The sequence below is a fragment of the Lactuca virosa genome, chromosome 7 (assembly GCF_052849685.1).
Source record: "Lactuca virosa cultivar CGN04683 chromosome 7, Lactuca_virosa_CGN04683_v6, whole genome shotgun sequence".
NCBI classification, from domain to species: domain Eukaryota; kingdom Viridiplantae; phylum Streptophyta; class Magnoliopsida; order Asterales; family Asteraceae; genus Lactuca; species Lactuca virosa.
This window is the reverse complement of record NC_136432.1, coordinates 127,092,530-127,110,031: the sequence shown is the minus strand read 5'-3', so window position 1 is coordinate 127,110,031 and position 17,502 is coordinate 127,092,530. Positions and strand designations below refer to the sequence as shown.

The 17,502-nt window shown below is 35.3% G+C and overlaps 1 non-coding gene across 1 annotated transcript; it reads right to left on the bottom strand.

The window, feature by feature from the left end:
- Positions 1-2,217: 2,217 nt before the first annotated feature.
- Positions 2,218-2,289, bottom strand: TRNAD-GUC (transfer RNA aspartic acid (anticodon GUC)). The gene has a single exon. It is a non-coding gene; the product is annotated as a tRNA-Asp (tRNA).
- Between the last annotated feature and the right edge of the window lie 15,213 nt (positions 2,290-17,502).

Sequence of the window (17,502 nt, the reverse complement as noted above, 5' to 3'; positions counted from 1 at the left end):
GTGAAAAAGTGCTATCGGAACAAGTTTGATTAGGTCGGGGTTGAAGAATTCTCTAGAAGGACTTAGAGATTCGGGGGTGATTGTTGGAATCCTAAGTCTTGGGGTCCAAGCAATCTAATTTATGGAAAGTTTAGTTTATGGCAAGTTGGTCATAAGTTTCCTAGTCTAATACAAGTTGGTTTGTTAGGCTATATATACATGTCCATAATCGAGTTTATGACTATGATAATAGATTGTAAACATTGGTTTTGAGTTAGTTTTTCCAATTAATCAAAGAGTTATTTTGGTTATTTTTGTTTTGCATTCTTGTTTTCTAAACTTTAAGCTCAACCTGAAACAAATTTAACTGATAACACATACATATTTCCTGCAAAGTAGGGGATATAATTTGATAATTGTTAAATAACCTTAAAGTTTGAGATTTTTTTCTTTTGGTTTTCATAACCTTTAAAATGATGGTTTTAAATTATTATTTCAAAGTAGCTTATACAAAGGGTGTTTAATATAATATGTTAATTGTCTTTGACTATATTAAATAGTTACCAAACTATAAAAATGCATTTTTTCGAGATTTGATCCAAACCCTTCAACTTTTGGATGGATGGTCCTTTTAGACAGGTTTCGTTGTAAATTCGGTCCCTCCTAAAACTGAAATTACTATTATACCCTTTATGTTATTTTTTTCTATTTTCAACTATTTTATTATTATAAAATAAAGAAAAGGCCCCATATACCCCCCCCCCCGGTACACACACACACACACACTCTCTCTCTCTCTCTCTCTCTCTCTCTCTCTCTCTCTCTCTCTCTCTCTCTCTCTCTCTCTCTCTCTCTCTCTCTTGTGCAGATGCCCTCAATGAACATACACAAATCCTCCATGAACACTTAAGCATAATGATGCCCACTTAAACACACTAATGCCCATGATGTCCTCGATGCCATATTAGAAGGGTGTGATTCTTAGACCACCATAAATATTTAGGGTTTTAAGATACTGCAACTCCGATATGTTTCTTCGTCTTCTCTGGCTTGTTGTTTCTTTGTCTTCCCCAACTTGTTGTTTCTTCGTATTTCCATTTTGATGTTTCCATATCTTCGTATTTCCATATCCAACGAAGGGTAATGACCCTGTTTGGTTTTGAGTTCTTGACAGTGGCAGACCGGAGAAGAAGGTAGATGATGGTGAGAGGTGATGAGAGATAATGGGGGAGTGTTGGCTGTTGAGAGAGAGAGAGAGAGAGAGAGAGATGGGCCATTTCTTTTGAATATTTATTAAATATTTTAAAAAATTCCTTAAAATTAACACAAAAGGGTATGATAGTTTTTTTAGTTTGAACAGGGACCAAAACCACATATAACATACTCAAAATGACCTCTAATCCAAAAGTTTAGTGGATTGGACCATTTTTCTCAAAAAAATGTCTACCACATTGACCTTTGCAGTTTTGTCTAGTTAAAATATCACCTAATAAAACAAGTAAAGTAACTGACCAATCAAAAGCCAAAGCCTATTAAAGTCAAAGGTAGCTGGACTATGTGTTGGATACAGAAAATACAGGAAAATAACTTGTACAAAATAGTGTTCTTAGAAGAAGAGTGACAATTATTCCTTTAAACAAACTTCAAAGCCATCCATTCTTGTCCCTACTTTAGTTCAAACTGTTGCCACTAAATTGGTAAGTGTTTTGCTTTTATAAAACTAAATTGTCTCAAGAACATGCCAATTAATAACTTTTGTTACGTATTTTGTCAAAACGTTTTCCTTTTTTTTTTTCATAGAAATTTGATTCATCCATTGGCTGTGATTTTGTTCCATGTGTTTGAATATGAGTTTGACCCATATTCCTTCACCAAGGGCCTCCTTAAAAGTTTGTTGGGTAAGCTGAATCCAACACAAAATATAAATAAATTTTAAAGAAACCATTAAATACTTCTTAGATATGAAGATATTTTAACAAACTCAAATTCTCATCATTTGAAATGAACGACACCAATGACCAATGTTGTTTAGAAGTTCAATTGATATTTGTTCATTTGACTCTTTCAAAAGATAATAATACATAAGCATATGGAAATTGTTTAAGAAAAAATATAACAATTTCTTTCTTATATTAGCAATGTTTTTACGTAATGCAAACTTATAAGCGATGAAGTTTCATTACAAAAGTGGGTTAAGTGGAAAACTTATATAAAATGAAATCTTGTTACATAAAAAATCGCCGTTGCCGGGGATCGAACCCGGGTCACCCGCGTGACAGGCAGGAATACTTACCACTATACTACAACGACTACTTTGTGATATTAAATTTGAAAGTAGTTTCTTAATTAAACTTCGATAATGTGTAACCTTTTGGATTTACAAGTTGCAACCCAAGCGCCACAGACGAATGAAACCGTATGACAGGTTTGTTAAAATCTTCTCGGTTGATTTCGATTTGACTCCATTGTTGAGCATCTTCTAAGATCGATTTCTACTCATAAACATAGAAAATTATGTAGTTGGACTGAATTGCAAAAATCAGACAACTTCAGAAAAGTTTGTATAGAAGTATGCTATTTTTGAAAACCCAATTTAGAAAAATCCAATTCAATCTCATATGAAATAATTGGGTTACTTGTCTTGACTCTTGACTCTTACCTTTTCCTGAATTGATTTGGAAACACCTAACTAATATTTCATTCTATTCAATAGATGAATTATCTCAACATGCTCATTAGTCCAATATATGTAATCGGAATTCTTTTAAAGATAATTTCAATTTCAATTTAACTGGTAATTGTAGCGCATCATCGATGTACAACACTGGCAATAGCATGAGTAATTGAGGCAAATTAGTTTATTCTTAGTCAAATGGGTGACTCTTTAAATGGAAGAATGTGATGATATGTTTGTTAGATTATGTGATTGAATGAATCTATTTGTTTGGGGAAAATGTACTTAGGTTCTTAACTTCTAAATTCTATTTCAAATTTTGATTTTTGTGATATGATTGTTGTTTTGATTTTAATATAACTTGTTATTATCCTTCATAATTTACAAGACTAAATTCCCTTGCTATCTTATATGGCCTTGTCCAGGATGGTTATTCGAGCACAAAAGAAGTACATACTTTTTGTTGAATTTTCAAGTACTTCAACACAAGATCTAACTAATAAATGATATTGGCTATTTATTCACACGTCCAATATGAGGATTAGGAGATGAAACCACATGATACTCACAAGTCACAATGGCATCTATCTTGATTAAAGAATGAAAATGTCAAAGGAAGACACATGCGTCCATGATGCTAAATTTTATGCTGGCTATATTTTTTTTTTTATAGGTTTCGGGTCTACTTTAAATGATTTATTTCTCTATCTAGTTTTGGTTACATAAATCTAATTATTGGACCATTTGATGTGTTATAGTTGATGTCATGATCTTCTTATGCCAATTATTGATATATCGCACATCGTTCAGAAAATAGTTTACTATTGGCACAATATTGTCTTCTCCTCATCTAATGATGTCAGGCCGGCTCTAAGGGTGTGCAAGAGGTGCAACCGCATAGGGCCCCGAAAAAAATAGAGCTTGAGTTTTAATAAAATTATATAGTTAATAAATCATTATATACCATGTTTTTCAAGAAATTACACATAAGTTGACTAGCGCAACTGGCTTAGGCGCACCCTTTTCTTTAGCATCAACTTAGGTTCGACTCTCCTTTAGCATCAATTTTTACTTTTATAATTCATTTTTACAGTTTTAGCCATTAGTTTATGCCACGTATTTCACAAGCAACCATTCCTTCTAACTTTTTTAAACAAATCAGTTTGACCATTTCTAGAAGTTACATGATTAGCCCCTGAACTTTTATAAAAGTTAGCAACAATTAGTAAGAAATTTATTTTGTTTATATATTTAAAAAATTTCTTAAGGGGCCCATTTTTGTTTTTCGTACAGGACCCTTAAAATCAAGGTGTCGGCCTTGTCTGATGCAAATGTTTGTAAAGTTGAAATTACGTGGAGCACACTTGTTATATGTGTGGTTTCTCTAGCTTATTTAATTTAACAAGAGACGGTCATATTGCTTTTAATTTACATCCTATGTGTCATGTTGCTAAACGGAATACTAAAAATTTATCACAAAAGTTATTGATGATCAAGCTTACTTTGGGTGGATTTTAAGAGCTTATATTCTTCAAGGAGGTATGCCATGCTATGCATTATGCACACCCTATTGGAACTGTTATAACTTCAACAAGTTTGAACATGAGATATCCTGTATAACGGTATCCACAACCCCTCTATGGGCTCCGTAGCAAGAAATAATGTGTTATGTTAAATTTAACAAACCATCATGTAAATTGCTTTGAATGGGTAAATCAATCATTTTCCCAACATTAATCCTCTCATACATACTACAACTAATTGATGTAGCTAAGATGCATCTCCCCTGGCTCCCAAAAAACGGCATTATATGGACCAGATTAAAATCCCTTATATAAATATGTATGAATTCGTAATGGTGGTATTTTTAGTAGAAGTATAGTCTCCGGTACACCTTATAGAGTTTGCTTGTCTTTGTGGATAATTGCAATGGATGGATTGGTTTCCTTTCTTTACTTCGTTATTGCAATAAATATCAGTAAACACTTACTGTCATGCGATATTTGTATGTCATGATTATGGTTTTAGAACATTAGTGAGGCTACTAGAGAAAGATTTGAGCCATATACATCTTAACTGCATTTACATTGAAAATTCATATGTAAACTTTGTGATCTTGCCATCTTGGATATGTTAGAGTATTTGTTTGTTTGGGAAAGATGGATTCTTGTATAAAGTTATGAATATAATGTTTCCTATTTTTTCCTAGCTTTCACATTTTGGTTGATTTTAGTATATGATTCTTAATGCTTTGTTGTTTATTGACCATATTACATTGAATAATTTCATCATCCTAATGAGCTAATTATGTGTACAAGTGTAATCTAAATTTTTGTAATTTTTTTTTCAATATAAATAGAACTAGTCATTTTACCGCATCATCCTTGTACCTCATGGGGAATAGAATGAGTCCTAGAGCCAAGATATTCTTTTCTTAGTCAAATAGATGATAATTTAATGGGAAAAACTGATTGTCAGTGTGGCGATTCCATTAAATGTATTCATTTGGAAATTTTAAAAGTATAGTTTTAGTTCTAACTTTCATTATAAATTTTGTTTTTTTATGTAACTTGGGGTAATACATCCATGTGTGTTCGACATTTTATTGCGGTAAATTTATGTATGTACAACTAGCTAGACATATTCTTTAATAGAATTTGTAAAAACGAAAAAAAATCTTAAAAGAAACGCATAATGGACAATGATAAAGTCATCTACGAAAATGATGATGGCGTCCAGAAATTAATAGAAAATTATCCATTTTTTCAGTACAATGACAATTAATTAGATATATTTACTTTCCATCTCTCTTCTTCTTAATAAATTCAGCTAACAATATTTAGCTTCCATCTATTCACTAAAAAAATGAGTTCATCGACATTTGATATGTGACATTGTGAAGAATAAGATTTTTATGTTTGCTCTTATATTAACCCGTTCTCTAAGTGGCCCAAATGGATTGTTACCTGCTAAGATGTCCATATACATATTCGAAGCGATGACGCGGGATGAAAAAGCCAACCAAAGGGATTCGGAAAAAGTCGGATACTTAATGACCATTCAAATGTTTCTATTATCACAAGTGATAGAAAATGGAAGAATGAGTACCTCATAATATGAAATACTAAAAGAGGTAAAAAGTTGGATTTGTGGTGCAAGTACGAAGATGGACGAGCTTTGGATAAAATGAGATCTTTATGCAAGTATTATTAGAATTAAAGGAGGTTTTATTTACGATGACATTTTGTATCATTTTGGTTTAAGTAATAGGTATGCAATGTTATTTAATCGTTTTGTATTATGAATTACCTATAATGATCCGAATTCTATGAATGTAAGTAATAACCTCATATACATATTGCATACATAAATGTTAAACACAACGGTCTATCGTAATAAAATAGGAGTTGCAATTAATCCCCAAAAATACAAGTCATACTAAAACGAAATGTCATAGAAATAGTTGTTGTCGTTGGTATTATCAAATAAAGGCTCGATATCAACTACTTTAAAACATACAAAGAAATACATCGCAATCTCCTAAGTGTTGGATTAGGTGTCTAAGCCCATAACTATAATTGGTATGTACTTGAATTGATAGCAGCACAGTCCTTTTGGGTTGCCCTCAACCTAGCAACTGGACAAGGAAATTATGAAAGGAGAGATATTAATTTATAAGATTAATAAATTAATATATATATAAATGATTTATTAATATGTTAATGGATTAATATATTAATTAGAAATCATTATGTTTAATTAATTGTTAGCCAGAAATTAATCAGAATTGATTTTGGGGTTAAAAGAATTAATTATAAGGTACAGGGACTAGTTTGCAATTATCTAATAGTTGAGTGGAAGGCTCTAGAACCCCCTTGGAAGAGGGTGGACGAAATCTTTAGGGGAAACCCTAATAATTTCGTCCATAGGGGCTTGGATAAGGCCCTTGGGTTTGCTTAGGCCCTAAGCAAAGGATAACTAGGGTTTCCCTTAAACCCTAGATCCCTCAGCTATATAAGGAGCCTCCTGGTTCATGTTTTTGGTCACTCTTTCTTTTGAAGAAACCCTAAGGCCGAGATTTTGCATACTCCCTCTCCCATCTCTCTTCTACTTTCCTTCTTGCTAGTTTGGGTGTGATTCCATTAGAGGCATTACACTTGTGGTGCTAAAGCTTCCAAGAAGATCAAGATCAAGATCAAGGAAATATCAATTGTTTGCTATAACAATTGAAAGGTATGTAAACTCTAAACCTTAGTTTGTTAATTTCGAAATTAGCCTCTCTCCTCTAGGGTTCTTGTTTTGCAATTCAAAGTTGTATGTTCAATAGTTAAAACATAGATCCAAAGTAGGTTGCATGTGAACTTAGGAATTGTTTTCTAGTTTATTTGTTTTACCTAAAACCCATCAGTGGTATCAGAGACATTGTTGTTTTAAATTGAATTGCTACAATTGTTGAATTGCAAATTAGGGTTTATAGCTATTAAACCCTAAAGGCAAATTTTTCGATTTCTAGGGTTTTGGATCAAAGGTTTTTTTTCGAAAACCCTAGCCTCCAAAGAACCATAATCGAAATTAGGGTTAGGGTTTTGAAAACCCTAGCCTCCTCCCTTATGAATTTCGAAATATGCTAAGAGGATAACTAGGGTTTCTTGTTTTTGGATAATTGTTACTTAATTAGATTAATTGGATAATTATCCTTACCCTATTTTTCGAAATTAGAGGGATAAGGATTAGGATTAAATTAATTGATTAATTTAATTAGATAATCCTTACAAGATTTAATAATTTGATTAATAGTTAATTAATAGATAAATATTAAATCTAGTTAATTGGTTTATTTAAATTTGAAATTAATAGCTTAAATTTCGAAATTTATATAAACCCTTGAAGTTTTAAAAAGTTTTAAAACACATCTTATATATATATTATAATTAAAGGTTTAATATTATATGTATAAGAATATGGTCAGTCAAATCGCTAGTATGCCTCATTCACGAAGCTAATCTATAAGGGGGTATAAGGAAACTGCCTATAAAATGGTAGTTGAATGGGTGTCCACTCTCACCCACCGCTTCCTTGATTAGTGGAGGGTCGTTAGCAGAACGGATTTGATAGGACAACTACTTCTCATTAAAAGTATAATGATATTAAAAGTACTAGAACATTATTTTCAAAAATCCCAACTCTAGTTACTTTAGGAAAAATGTGAAAAGTATGCTAATCCATGAAATTGCACATTATACTTTATTGGTCGTTAGTGGAGCGTGTGTGGTTAACCAGCACACTAAAAGGCACTAATAAAGAGTAGTAATGGGTATCTCATAATTGTCATTTTGATGGAGCGTGTGTGGTTTACCAGCACATCAATAGTGAATGATAAAGACAATGAGGTTACCAAGCACATTTGCATGGTTATTCACATCTTGTTTGTGATCCTCGGCATCCCAGTCACAAATAGAAGAGCATAATCTGAGATTAAAACATGCCATTGAATAGTTTCAATGTATCTCAAAAGAATTAGGAATTTCACTTCGTTTGTTTCGTCTAATGGTGGAATTGGCGAATCGTCATTCGCCTACCTTTATGAAGTTTGCACTTGGATCTCGGCATCCCATTTCTAAGTTGTGAATCTTCATAGTTTGATCCTAACCTTGATATTATATCTTTGGGTTATTCTATTAAGGTATCTTGAAATCTAACTAAAACTTTCTTTCTTTTCAGATGTCTACTCCTGGAAACACTTCTACTTCATCCTCCTCCAACCAGAACTTCTCCTTGCTCAATATATGCTCCAAAGTCGTTATGGATGGCTCAAACTATAACGATTGGATGCGCAACATCAAGATGGCTCTTCGTTTCGAGAACAAAGAATATGTTCTTGAAAAGGAGCTCAAAGAGCTTGATGAGAATGAAGCTACTCCTGAAGATCTTGCTGCCTACAAGAAACATTACGATGATGCTACCAAAGTGGCATGCATCATGGTGGCAACTATGTCCCCAGAACTGCAGAGGTACTATGAGGACTACTGGCCTTTCGAGATGAACAAGGACCTTATGGAAAAGTACCATAAGCGAGCTCGTCAAGAAAAGTTCGAAGTAGTCAAGTCACTCATGGCTTGCAAGATGAAGGATGGGGAGTCGGTAGTGTCACATGTGCAAAGAATGCAACGCTACATAGAGCGTTTGGTCAAGCTCAATATTCACTTTGATGAGGAATTGGCCATTGACATGGTCTTGAACTCACTTCCTGAATGTTATGGTCAGTTTATTCTAACTTACCATTTGAACAATACTGAGCAGACCTTGGCCCAATTGCACAACTTGTTGCAGACAGCTGAGGCAGGGATGAAGGGTAAAAGTATACCCTCCACACCTACGAGTGCCCCTGTTTTGGCTATTGGACAGGGAAAGGGGAAAAAGAGGAAAGGTCCTCCCAAGCAAAACTGGAAGAGCAAGGCTCAAGCTGGGTCATCTAGTAATGGCCCAAAGGCTAAGCCCAATGGTTCCACTCCCCATGTTTCTGATCCAAAAGAGGCAGTTTGCTTTTACTGCAACCAAAAGGGGCATTGGAAGAGATCTTGCCCATAATATCTGCAAGATATCAAGGATGGCAAAGTGAAGCCATCTTCGGCAGGTATTTACACTATTTCTGCTAATAACTCATTATCTTCTCGGTCATGGGTCCTTGATACAGGATGTGGTTTTCATATCTGTTCTGATTTGCAGGGTCTAAAGGAAAGTGAGGAGATAGAGCGAGGAAGGATAAACCTGATCATGGGAAACAGAAAGTCTTCACCAGTAACCAAGATCGGAGTTTATCAGCTTCTGCTTAGTAATGATGTTAGATTAGATTTAATAAATTGTTGCTATTCGTCTGAGATGACGAGAAACATTATTTCATTTCATGCATTGTTCAGACAAGGTTTTACATATTCTTTTAATGATTTGAATGGTTCAATTTCTGTTTATAAGAATGATGTTTTTATGTTTGAAGCTTTGCCTTGTAATGGTGTGTATGAAACAGTGACTTGTGTTGATAGCCTAGGAAATAGTGTACTTAATATTGACTTGTCTAATAGTGTAGACAAGGCATGCTTGTGGCATTGTCGTCTTGGACACATTAACAAGAAACGCATAGCCCAACTCCAAAAGGATGGAGTGTTGGAATCATTTGACCTAAAGTCAGATGATATGTGTGAATCTTGTCTTTTGGGAAAGATGACAAAATCACCATTCACAGGGTCTTGTGAAAGAGGTGAAGGTCTGTTGGATCTCATACACACAGATGTGTGTGGACCCTTCAGATCAACTACAAGAGATGCTAATCGATTCTATGTGACTTTCACTGACGATTATAGCAGATATGGATATATCTACTTGATCAAGCATAAGTCAGAAACTTTTGAAAAGTTCAAAGAGTTTAAGCATGAAGTCGAAAATCAATTGGGCAGAAAGATAAAGATACTTAGATCCGATAGAGGCGGGGAGTATCTTAGTATCGAGTTTAACGACTATCTGAAAGAATGTGGGATAGTCTCACAATTGACTCCTCCTAGGACACCACAGTTAAATGGTGTAGCTGAGAGGCGCAATCGAACCTTGTTAGACATGGTTCGTTCTATGATGAGTCGGGCTTCGTTTCCTATTCACTTCTGGGGGTATGCCTTAGAGACAGCCGCCCACATCCTCAATCTTGTCCCTACAAAGAAGGTTGCCAAAACACCTCACGAAATGTGGACAGGGAAAGTTCCCTCGTTAGCACATATTAAAGTCTGGGGTTGTGAAGCTTTCGTAAGACGAGAGACTCACGACAAGCTAGCAGCTAGAAGTGAGAAATGTGTTTTCATTGGTTACCCAAAGCAATCTTTTGGATATTTGTTCTACAGGCCTAGTGAAAACGTGGTCTTTGTAGCACGAAGAGGAGTCTTTCTTGAAAGAGAGCTCATATTCAAAGAGGACAGTGGGAGCACTATTGACCTTGAAGAAATTCAAGATTCAGCCAATGAAGGAACCTTAGATGACACTAGCACTCAACCAGAGGAAACAGTTCCTGTTGAACCAATCGATAACTCATTACCTCTTAGAAGATCCACTAGGGTGAGTGTGCCACCTGAGTTGTATGGTTTTCATATTACTTCAGATGGTGACACATTCATAAGTGACAGAACACTGGTAAACTTAGATGAACCAGTCACTTATAAGGAAGCAATGGCAGGCCCAGAGGCTTCCAAGTGGAAAGAGGCAATGGACAGCGAGATTAAGTCCATGTATGACAACCAAGTTTGGAATTTGGTTGATAGTGCACCAGGTCGTAAGACAGTTGGGTGCAAATGGATCTTCAAGAAGAAGACAGACATGGATGGAAATGTGCACACATTCAAGGCTCGACTGGTTGCAAAAGGTTTCACTCAAACCCCAGGGGTTGACTATGATGAGACCTTCTCGCCAGTGGCTAAGATTAAATCTATTAGGATATTGCTCGCCATAGCTGCCTTTCATGATTATGAAATCTGGCAGATGGATGTCAAAACTGCTTTCCTTAATGGGAAGTTGGCTGAAGATGTTTACATGAGTCAGCCAGAGGGTTTTGTTGATGCAAAGTTCCCTAATAGAGTGTGCAAGCTTGAGAAATCCATTTATGGATTGAAACAAGCATCTCGCAGTTGGAATCTTTGCTTCCATGAGAAAGTCAAAGAATTTGGTTTCTCTAGAAGTGAAGATGAGTTATGTGTGTATATCAAGGCTAGTGGGAGTATAGTAACTTTTCTGGTGTTGTATGTCGATGACATATTACTCATTGGTAACGACGTTCCAACCTTGAAAGAAGTTAAGTCTTGGCTTGGAAAGTGTTTTGCCATGAAAGACCTTGGAGAAGCTGCCTATATTCTTGAGATTAGAATATTGAGAGATAGAAAGAAGAGACTAATTGGACTTAGTCAGAGCACATACTTGGATAAGGTACTAAAGAGGTTTAGTATGGAAAATTCCAAGAAGGGAGAGCTACCTATCCAGAGCAATACCAAATTGAGTAAGACTCAATGCCCGAGTACAGATGTTGAAATAGATGACATGAGTCGTGTACCTTATGCTTCCGCTGTCGGATCGATCATGTACGCTATGACATGTACTCGTCCTGATGTGGCATTTGCTTTGAGCATGGTCAGTCGCTATCAGGGAAACCCAGGTAGAGCTCATTGGATAGCAGTTAAGAATATACTCAAGTATTTGCGAAGGACAAAGGACTGGGTCCTTGTGCTTGGTGGCAGTGATACTTTGAGAGTAGATGGTTACAGTGATGCCAGCTTTCAGACGGATAGAGATAACTTCCGTTCTCAGTCGGGCTGGGTATTTTTAATGAATGGAGGAGCAGTTACTTGGAAGAGTTCCAAGCAAAATACGGTGGCTGATTCTACTTGTGAATCAGAGTACATAGCAGCAAGTGAAGCGTCGAAAGAAGCAGCTTGGTTGAGGAACTTCATCGGGGATCTCGGAGTTGTTCCAACCACCCAGGAGCCTATGGAACTGTTCTGCGATAATGAAGGAGCGGTTGCCTTGACAAAGGAACCGAGAGATCATGGTAAGACCAGACATATCGACAGAAAGTACCATTTCATCAGACATAGAGTTGAAGAAGGCCATCTTATAGTAAAGAGGGTGTCATCTGAAGATAACCCAACAGATCCCCTCACAAAGGGTCTGAGTAGGGCTAAGCATATTCAGCATGCTCGGAGCATAGGACTGAAAGATGATATTAGTTTTAGTAGTTAGATTAGTTTTTGAAACTTGTAACAAAGTAAATGTAGTTGACTTTTGGTGATTAAATAATAAAGTATTATTTATAAGTTTGGCTACTACCTTTTGTCAATTGTTTATTATTGTGTTTCATTTTTGCATGTTTTACTTCCTGAATAATGAGATTATTCAAACTCCACAGTCGCTCGTACTCTTGGAAGTAAGTAGTGAATTAAGACTGTCATGAATTGGATTGCAGATTGTCTAAGGATAAGACATGGCAATAGAATTGCTGCAATGTTCATGAGTACTCAGAAATTGAGATTTGAGTATTGGATAAACCCTCGCTCAGAGTATCACTTCATGGAATTCATCACGAGTAATACTGAGACGGTAATATCTTATAATCTTGAAACGAAGATATATGAGTTGTAATTTACAAGTCGGTTGTGCATTGGTGATACGAAAACGCATCAGTAACTTGGTGTTATAAAACGTATTGTCATGCATAATTTGATGAGTAAAAGATACAAGCATATGAGTCAACGTTTATTCGTTCCTTTTGCCCTAACAGGAAAAGCGATATCTGTGGGCCCCTCGATGATTTGGTGTTGACTTATGTGCTGGGCCCAGCCAGGACTAAATTGATGTGTTCAATTAGAAGTCCTACATCATCACAAATCGGGAATCGGGAAACATAGATTCTGGACAAAGAGATTGATTACATTCCATGTCTTATGTCTAGGGATATCTAGCAGAACGAAGGATTATATGATCACTTATCTTAGGACACGTAACTGACTGGGTCAGAGTTCGGCAGCAGCTTTTGGAAGCTACAATTTGCTGGTCAAATTTAGAAGGCATACTAGCAATTATAGTTACAGACTTATCCAAGTGGGATACTGTTGGATTAGGTGTCTAAGCCCATAACTATAATTGGTATGTACTTGAATTGATAGCAGCACAGTCCTTTTGGGTTGCCATCAACCTAGCAACTGGACAAGGAAATTATGAAAGGAGAGATATTAATTTATAAGATTAATAAATTAATATATATATATAAATGATTTATTAATATGTTAATGGATTAATATATTAATTAGAAATCATTATGTTTAATTAATTGTTAGCCAGAAATTAATCTGGTATGTATTTTTGATGAATAATTTTAGTTTATTCGTAAATTGTTATATGTTATATTTTTGGTGGAATTTATATGTTATAATTTTAGTTTCAAAAGGAAGTGGATATGCTTCAAAAATTACTTTTATGTGTGATCGGGGTGGTGTACCGAGGTCCGGGGACGTCCACCAAAAATATAGGGTCCAAAAAAACAAATTGTCCATTCGAAATTTTTGCTTGTTACTATAAGTCGGATGATGTTTAGCGGTTAAAGGTTAAAAACGATGAACATAATCATGAACCTACAATGTATATGGAGGGCCACCCATATGCAAGACTGTTAACCCCAAATGAATAAAAATGGTTGAAGAAATGAAGATAAACAATGTCCCCTCATGGGATATTCTATCGACGCTGAAGAGACAAAATTCCAAAAATGTTTCTACAATAAAAAGTAAAAATAATTTATAATGAGTGTTACAAACTTCAAGTGGATGAGCATGAAGACCAAAGTCAACTGCAAGCTGTCTTCGGATTTTTGCATTCAAAAGGATATATATTTAACCATCGTGCAAATGATACAACCAATGCCTTGGAAGATTTATTCTTTGTTCACCCAACATCATTGGAGATATGGCGTGCATTTCCACAGGTTATGATGGTGGACGCCACCTACAAGACTAACAAGTATTAATATTTTATTTTTAATTGTTTTGTATTTCTTTTATATTTTGTTATACTAATTATTTTTCTTTTATTAATAGGTATAACATGCATTTTTTTGGAGATTGTTGGTGTTCCTTCCACAAACACGACATTTTCCATTGGTTTTGGGTTCATGGATAAAGAAAAAGAATCCAATTACATTTGGGCTATAAATTGTCTTAAGGCCATAATCGACAGATATGATAGCCCATACGTGATTGTTATCGACAGAGAGATAGCATTGATGAATGCATGTGAAAAAGTATTCCCATCGTCCATTTACATACTTTGTAGATGACACATATCTCAAAGTATATTTACTATTTGGAGAGGACCTTACAAGACAGATGATGAGTTGAATTCCTTTTTAAGAGATTGAGATACTTTAATTAATTCATTAACATTGGCAACATATTTGAGAAATTATGCAAAACTTGAATCAAAAGCGACATAACATCTAGGTACTAAACAAGTTCTCGATTATCTCAATCGAGTCTGGTTGGATAAATACGAAGAAAAATTTGTATCCCTTTGGACTAATTAAGTTTTAAACTTTCACAACCACACTAACAATAGGGTTGAGATCCAACACGCGAAGTTGAAAAAATTCTTGCAGACACAACATGCTAACTGCTAACTTAGATAAATTTTCTAATCGAATAGAAAGGTAGTGGCATCGCAACATACAATGATAAAAGATATTTTAGAAACAAACCAAACTAAGTTGATGCTTCGATACAACATACCCCATTTTAAAGGTTTGTGTGAGAATGTTTCACACCATGCATTGGAAAAAATCAGACAAGAGCTAGACCGACCTGACACACATCAAATAACCAAGGACGATTGTGGTTGCCAATTGTGCCATAGTTGTGGGTTACCTTGTGCCCACAAAATTGCAATTTACTCACGTGCGAACCAAACGATACCATTATCGTCTATTGATAAATTTGATGGGTTATAAGCATAACATCATTCCTATAGTGTTCATGCAACCCTAATTGCTTTGATCTAGGTTTTTCTACTATGAACACAACAACATTGAATACCAAAGCAATGACCCTATGAACTAGTGTGACAACCCGTAAATTTCTATCTTGTTAAGTCAATCCAAGCAATCAAAAGTCAGACTTATTTCTATTGCCTTTTAGCCTTGTTAAAGGTCATTTCAATGAGTTCTAAGCCTATTACACTTTAGGATTGGGATGTTGAGAAGTGTTAGCTTAGGATTAGAGGGATAAAATCGAACCAGAAAACCCATCAAAGGGTGTTCACGACCGTGAACCCAAGTGTGGCCGTGAACCCCTCCCATATATGTACCTTTCTTTCATTTATTCCTCATTTCTCAAACCTTGGCCGTAAACCCCTCAAATTCTCTCAAGTATCATCCAACAAAGGCTCTCATTTCACCCCAAAAACGTAAGTGTCTCATATCTCCTTGTTGTTCCTTGAAAGCCCTTACCTTTCCATCTTGACTTCATCATCTTTACATCACTTTTCCTCAAAGATCTTCAAGTTTGGGCCATGAACCCTTCAAGTGTTCATCATTGGGCCGTGAACCACTCAAGTGGGCCGTGAACTCCCATCCATTTGGGTCGTGAACTGCCCATCCATTTTGGTCGTGAACACCCCTTCAGCCTCCTAACTTGCTTCTAGCACTCTTTTGGTGAGTTATTCTTCCATCCTAGGTTGTTTCCCAGTCTCCTTTGTAGTTAGGTTTGCTAATTACATGCCTATATGTATCTATATATGTCACTTAGGACTCGTTTGTGCCTCGGGACTTCATTCGTGGAACTTATCATCCTTATTCGAATCTTCAGTTGAATCACCCACATAAGGTGAGTTCATACCCCTATAATCAATCTTTTAAAATGTTTTAAATGCTTTTAAAGGGGGGATACAAGTTGAACACAATGATATTGTGTTAATATTTACCAGTGATAACCATCACATTAAATGATTTCTTATGCTTTTGTAAGTGATCAAATCAATTCAAATACTCTCTTAAGTTATGTTACTTTGTAGTTTATAAAACTCTGTTTTTTTTAAGTACGAGCATAACTCAGTAGATAATCGAGTCTTTTCTACAAATCAGAGACAGTTCAGAACAAACATACTAGTAAACTATAATAGGTATAGTTTAGGGGTTCAAATCATACTATAACTAGGACAGGGAGGAACATACTATAACAAGAACAGGAAGGAACATACTATAACAAGAACAGGAAGGAACATATTATAACAAGAACAAGATAACAATAATGTGAAACCACTACTTCACGGCTTAGCAATATACTTGTTATGTCGCGTTTTGTAACCAGAGTCTCCTGGAGGGATAGCGTGAGTTTGTGTATAGATCTATACGGGATTGACACCCCACACCTTGCTTCTAGCTACAGTGGGACCTGCAGGTCTACGGGTGACAAATGTCATACCATTTTCGACGTCTTTGGAACGTCGTGTTTCATACTAGTCAAATCAAGCATGGTTATAACCTCATCACATTTTACCTTAATTAAACAAATTGGTTTTAAGGTAGTTAGTGCTTTAGTGGTTACTTTATACAACATTATTGTACACTTTCATTTTCCCATTACATTTATATAGCGATATTCTCACATAAAAAGTAATGCAAACTATTTTCTAGTAAAGATAGTCATAAACTTGAGAAAACATACATCATTACAAAAGACAAACAGAACAGTCGAGTCTTAGTACATTCAGTTAGAAAGGGGCCTATAATGCTAACCTTATGATTCCTTAGTGGATACATTAGGGATATATATTAATCGGATCCGACAGACAATAGGATGTGTGCTTTCCGCTTCATTTCATGTTCATTGTTTGGTTGTGGGCTTAGAACAGATTCATACAGTCTACTCTCTATTCGATCTTAGCTATATATATCCTGTATACACCTAGAAATCATAGGGAGTAACAGGTATGGGTCAGGTCATAGCATACAAATTCAATATACTGTTTTCTAGTACAAAAACATACTTTTCAGATAGAACATTTAGTAGGCTAAACTAGAAACTCATCCGTAAAAGGGTTTGATACGCATTATTAAACCAATATAACTTAAAGGACCTTTAGTGGTTAATTCTATAATACCTTAGTTTATACATCAGGGTTATATATAATTAATATCTAATTAATATCTGATAGGCAGTTGGATGTGTGCTTTCCGCCTTACTTCTTGTTCCTTGTTTGGTTGTGGGCTTAGGGCGGATTCACCCATTTAACTGTCCGTTCGATATCAGATTATATATAGCTAGTATAAACTAAGT